The sequence below is a fragment of the Pseudophryne corroboree genome, chromosome 1 (assembly GCF_028390025.1).
Source record: "Pseudophryne corroboree isolate aPseCor3 chromosome 1, aPseCor3.hap2, whole genome shotgun sequence".
NCBI classification, from domain to species: Eukaryota; Metazoa; Chordata; class Amphibia; order Anura; family Myobatrachidae; genus Pseudophryne; species Pseudophryne corroboree.
Window position 1 is genome coordinate 668,494,202 of NC_086444.1, and position 5,971 is coordinate 668,500,172.

The window sequence follows — 5,971 nt, forward strand, 5'->3', positions numbered from 1 at the left end:
ATACTGATTGCACCGCCCATACATTAACGGAGGCCCGGAAGACGGAGAGTGCTGACCATTCTTAATCTCTTACCCTCACGCTGGATGTCTTCACCCCTGTTGCGGTGCTGCTTTATATTCTGATTTATCTGTACTCACGCATTACAGTGCACCCGGCTGGGCTTCCCCGGCCATTTTCTGTGAAATGCCTACAATGTGATCTCACTATGTGACGCACCCGGTCCGTGGGTGATTCTAATGCTATAGGAGCTTCCCCGTCCCCGCCCAGGTGTTGACTACCAATCTACCTCACCATGCCTAAAGGGGGGAAAAAATCAAATGCCCATAACCTGGTGGGCTACTTCAAGAATTCTACTCCATCCTCTACTCGGAAATCATCACCAACTCCGCCCACGTCAGCAACATCCGACTGTGACTCGGACGATGACTCTTCCTCCACTCCCGCCACTAAAGCAGATGTCACTCTTCTCCTGTCCGAGATGCGCAATATAAAAAAATCAATCCGTGCGGAAGTGCAAGAGGCTATTTCTGGTCTGAAAACGGACGTGGACAACTTGAGAGCCAGAGTTGACGCCATTGAAAGAAAACAAGAAGAGCTTATCGCCTTTCAGCAAGAATCAGAACAGGAGATGACTCAAATGCGTACAGATGTTATGCTATTAGCGGATAAACAAGAAGATTTGGATAATAGAGGCCATCGGAACAACCTTAGAATCCGTAACGTCCCCGAGACGGTGGAACAGACCCACCTCACTGATTACCTGCTCCGCCTGTTCCGCTCACTCGCTCCCTCTGTTCCTGACGATATGCTACTTCTAGATAGGGCTCACAGGGCCCTACGCCCTAGATCTCAGGATGCTAAAACGCCAAGGAATGTAATTCTGCGTTTCCACTACTTTGCTGTCAAAGATCAAGTCTACGCCAAAGCTCGGATGTCTCCTGCCATATCTTTCGAGGGCTCCGATCTCCTAGTCTTCCAGGACTTGTCACCGGTTACGTTGAATAGAAGAAGAGAACTAAAGGACATAACCAAAACCCTGAGAGACAACAATGTTAGATACAGATGGGGCTTTCCCTTTGCCCTCCAAGTCAGATCTGATGGTAAAGTCCTATCTGCTAGATCCCCTGACGAAGCCCTTCAACTACTCCGCCACTTGAACATCTCCGGCCCTCTGGCGACCTCTCAGCATCCTCCCCCAGTCAACACCTCCCCTTCCCTCACGGCCGCGTCCTCCGATTGGAACACTGTTGGATCTGCCTCCCATACCTCTCCGGGTACATGACTCTACATTTGTTGCTGCCCTTGAGCAGGCCTCATTCCCGCAATGGCTCTCATTGGATCTCAGGGTGTCTTTTTGCGTTTTATCAGTGTTCCCATACTCTGTAGAGTCCTCTGTTTAGTTAATGTTTACTGTTTTTTGCCTTATTATATTTGTTGAGGTTGGGCCTGTTTGGGTCCTGGGACCGGGGTTCTCCGTGGTTGTCCGCGCGGCCCCCGGCCCCGGGTGGCCCGACCGGGTCATGCTTTCTTTTCCTGTTTATAATAGTTCCAATGTTACTGTTTTTCTCCTTCCCTACGATTACATGCTTATTTCTAGGGAACTCAGGAGGTGGGGGTCTACGGACCTCTATTTTTTCTAAGGTCAGGTAGTCATCATACCATGTTTCCCCTCTGTTCCTTTAGATTTGCTCTCCCTCCTTTCCTCCCCCCCTCCCCCCTCTTCCCCCTCCCCTTCAGCCCCTTTTGCCTACTAACTACAATATGCACACTACATTGGTTTTGCCCACACACGGGACCCGGTCCTCACAAGTCTCTCCTCTGTACGGCTGGGTTCACCCATCCCCCATTCAGCCTTCATGGTCGACGTCGGACAAATTAGGCCCGCGGGCCTGTTCCCTCCTTGGGTCCGACCTGTGAGAATGGATCTTCTCTGTTTTCTAGTTGCTGGTGCTAACATATGCCTGTTTTTCCTCTGTTCTCCTTCTATTTCTCTTCTTCTTTCTCTGGTCTTTTTCCCTTCTTTTTCCCTTCTCTCTTCCGAGGTCCCGCTGGTGCGCTTCCGCTTTATTAGTGCTCCACTTCTATTCCATGGTTCTTAGAATAGTTTTCCTGAACACGAAAGGTCTGAACAGCCCATGCAAACGCTCTCTCTTATTTTGGTCCCTTAAACAACTCAGAGGCGATATTATATTCCTACAAGAGACCCACTTCTCTGGCGCTTCACACCCTGAACTTAGGTCTAAAACCGTCCCACACACTTTCCATGCTTGCGATCCCATACGCAAGAAGAAGGGGGTCTCTATACTCTTTGCTAGCCACCTGGCTTTCACCCCCTCCGATATATTGAGGGACCCTGAGGGTAGATTTCTGCTGTTAGTGGGGCTGTTGAATGGGACCAACTACACATTCTTGAATGTTTATGCTCCAAATCAACTACAGGCCCCTTTCTTCCATTCCCTAAATAGCCACTTAGCTCTGCACAGATGCGGTAATGTGGTTTTGGGTGGGGATTTAATGTGACCTTGGATAGTGCTCTGGACAGATCTAAACCTCTGCCCAGATCAATGCGCTCCTCTCATTCACGTAATGCAGCTGCTTTGAATCTCTTGCTATCCCGACACCTTCTCTTCGATGCATGGAGAGTGAAAGAGTCGAACGCTCGCGATTACACCTACTACTCCCCTATATATGATGTCTACACAAGATTGGACATGCTCTTTTTGAGTACAGAGCCTGCTCAATGCATTCTTGACGCCTCCATTTACCCTAGCACGTGGTCAGACCACGGCCCGGTCACTGTGGACGTCCCGGGCCCACATCCTCCCGCTCGCCACCCTGCGTATCGGTTGAATGACAGAATCCTTCTTAATCCCCAAACGAAAGCCCACATAGCTGCCGAAATTTCCCATTACTTTAATACAAACGCATCTCCGACTGTTTCTCCTATGTTACTGTGGGACGCTCACAAGGCGGTCTTACGTGGATGCCTGATTAGCGCCTCCTCTCATAATAAGAAGGCTAGAGCCAACCGTATCCGGGAACTCTCGGACTTGGTCACATCCCTTTCGCTGTAACACAAAACATCGGGGTCTGAAGCGGATCTCTCTTCTTTGTCCTCTGCCAGGGGTCAATTAAACTTGCTCTTGACGGCTAAGGTGGAAACTGGCTTGAAATGGCTCAACCAGTCTTTTTACGAAAAAGGGGATAAGGCTGATCGGCTGCTAGATTCTAGGCTTCGGACTAGATTGGCAAGGAACAACGTTTTGTCTATCCAATCTTCCCCTGGTAAGAAAACTTGTGATCCTAAACGTATCACCGAGACTTTCTCTCGCTTCTACGAGAAGCTATACAATGCTTATGGGTCCTCACATTCTAGCCCGGATTTTCTTGCGGACATACGTGCCTTTCTATCCCACTGCCATCTGCCCTGTCTGTCCCCAATGGTTTCCGCGGAACTAAACTCTAGGATCTCCGATGAAAAAATTGCCACCGTCGTTAAAGGCCTAAAATCTAACAAGGCTCCTGGCCCAGACAGCTTTTCAGCCGCCTACTATAAGACTTTTCTGCCCCAGCTTATGCCCCAACTTTCAACCCTCTTTAATGCTGTCCTACAGGGAGCTTCTTTTTCCAAATCGGCTCTGGAGGCTAGGATTATAGTTATTCCCAAGGAAGGCAAAGATGCATCCAATTGCGTTAACTATAGACCTATCTCGCTACTGGGCCCTCATTCCGAGTTGTTCGCTCGCAAGCTGCTTTTAGCAGCTTTACACACGCTAAGCCGCCGCCTACTGTGAGTGAATCTTAGCATCATAAAATTGCGAACAAAAGATTTGCAATTTTGCGAAAAGACATCTCTGTACAGTTTCTGAGTAGCTCGAGACTTACTCTGCCAGTGCGATCAGTTCAGTGCTTGTCGTTCCTGGTTTGACGTCACAAACACACCCAGCGTTCGCCCAGACACTCCTCCGTTTCTCCAGCCACTCCCGCGTTTTTACCAGAAACGGTAGCGTTTTTCCCACACGCCCATAAAACGGCCTGTTTCCGCCCAGAAACACCCACTTCCTGTCAATCACATTACGATCACCAGAATGAAGAAAAAACCGTGAGTAAAATACCTAACTGCACAGCAAATTTACTTGGCGCAGTCGCAGTGCGGACATTGCGCATGCACACTAAGCGGAAAATCGCTGCGATGCGAAAAAATTTACCGAGCGAACAACTCGGAATGACCCCCCTTAACTCTGATATTAAGATATACGCAAAAATCCTGGCCCTCCGATTGAACAGCGTATTGCCCCACGTTGTCCATAATGACCAGGTAGTATTTATCCCTGGCCGCCAAGCCCGCGATAATACGAGGCGGGTCATTAGCCTTGCTCACCATATCAACCTTACACATACCCCTGCTCTTTTGCTTTCTCTGGACGCGGAGAAAGCGTTTGACAGGATAGGTTGGCCCTTTATGTTCGAAACTCTTGCTCACTTTGGTTTTCAGTGGGAATTTCTCACGGGGATTCAGTCTTTGTACTCGGATCCATCTGCAAGGGTCTCCGTGAATGGAGTGTTGTCAGACCCTCTGGGTATCTCTAACGGTACCAGACAGGGCTGCCCACTCTCGCCCCTGATCTTTGCTCTAGTAATAGAACCGTTAGCAGCCCGTATCTGGACTTCGACCGATATGGAGGGGTTGGATGTGGGGAGCTCTGTTTACAAGATCTCCCTGTTTGCAGATGATGTCCTCCTTTTGCTTTCCTCACTGCACACTTCTTTGCCGAACCTTCTCAATCTTCTGTCTGAGTACGGACATGTATCGGGTTATAAAGTTAATTGGTCCAAAACGGAAGCTCTCCCCTTCCACATTTCTCCTACCCACCTATCCTGCATGCAATCTAACTTTAAATTTTCTTGGTGTGCTTCTTAAATCCAATACCTGGGGATCTTTATTACGCGCCGCTACGGAGACCTGTATAAGGCGAACTTCTCCCCCTTGCTTATAAACATTAAGGCCGATCTCCATAAATGGCAGTCCTTGATTATATCCTGGCTGGGGCGTATCATAGCTCTGAAAATGAATATTATCCCCCGCCTACTTTATCTGTTTCAGACGCTGCCTGTGAAAGTCCCGGACTCTGTTTTGGCACAAGTTCACTCTTGGTTTCTCCGCTTTGTTTGGAGAAACAAGGTCCCTAGGATCGGTTTCTCCACTTTACGCAAGCCAGTACAGGAGGGCGGTAGAGGCTTCCCAGATATCTGCCTTTACTATCTGGCCACTCATCTCAGCCAAGCTGTCACTTGGTTCGCCCCTGCTCAGAACATCCGATGGCTCCAGCTGGAATCTGCACTTGGCCACACTACGTCTTTGTCGTTCTTACTCTTATCCTCCTCCAAGGCTGGAATTCTCTTGCCAGATCTGAGACTACTGCACTCGGCGCTTTCACCTGCTGTCTTCCCCCTCTTCACTTACCCCTTTATGGGATTACCCTTCTTTCGCCCCGGGTTAGTCTCTGACTCGCTCTCGTCCATGGTCGGAAAGTAATATCTGCTTTGTTCTGGATGTACTGTCCGAGGGTGCTTGCGCGCCTTTATCAGATATCATAACAAAATATAATTTCCCGGAAGCGAACCATTTTACCTATTTCCAGATGAGACACTTTGTCTCTTGTATATCGAATTCTTCCCCGTTCCAACCTTTATCCACTCTGGAGTAGTGATGAGCGGGTTCGGATCCTCGGGGTCCGAACCCCCCCCGAACTTCAGCTTTTTTACATGGGTCCGAGGCAGGTTCGAACCTTCCCGCCTTGCTCGGTTAACCCGAGCGCACCCGAACGTTATCATCCCGAGGTCGGATTCTCGCGAGATTCGTATTCTATATAAGGAGCCGCGCGTCTAAGCCATTTTCGCTCGTGCATTGGAAATGTTAGGGAGAGGACGTGGCTGGCGTCCTCTCCGTTTATTAATGTTGCTGCAAAT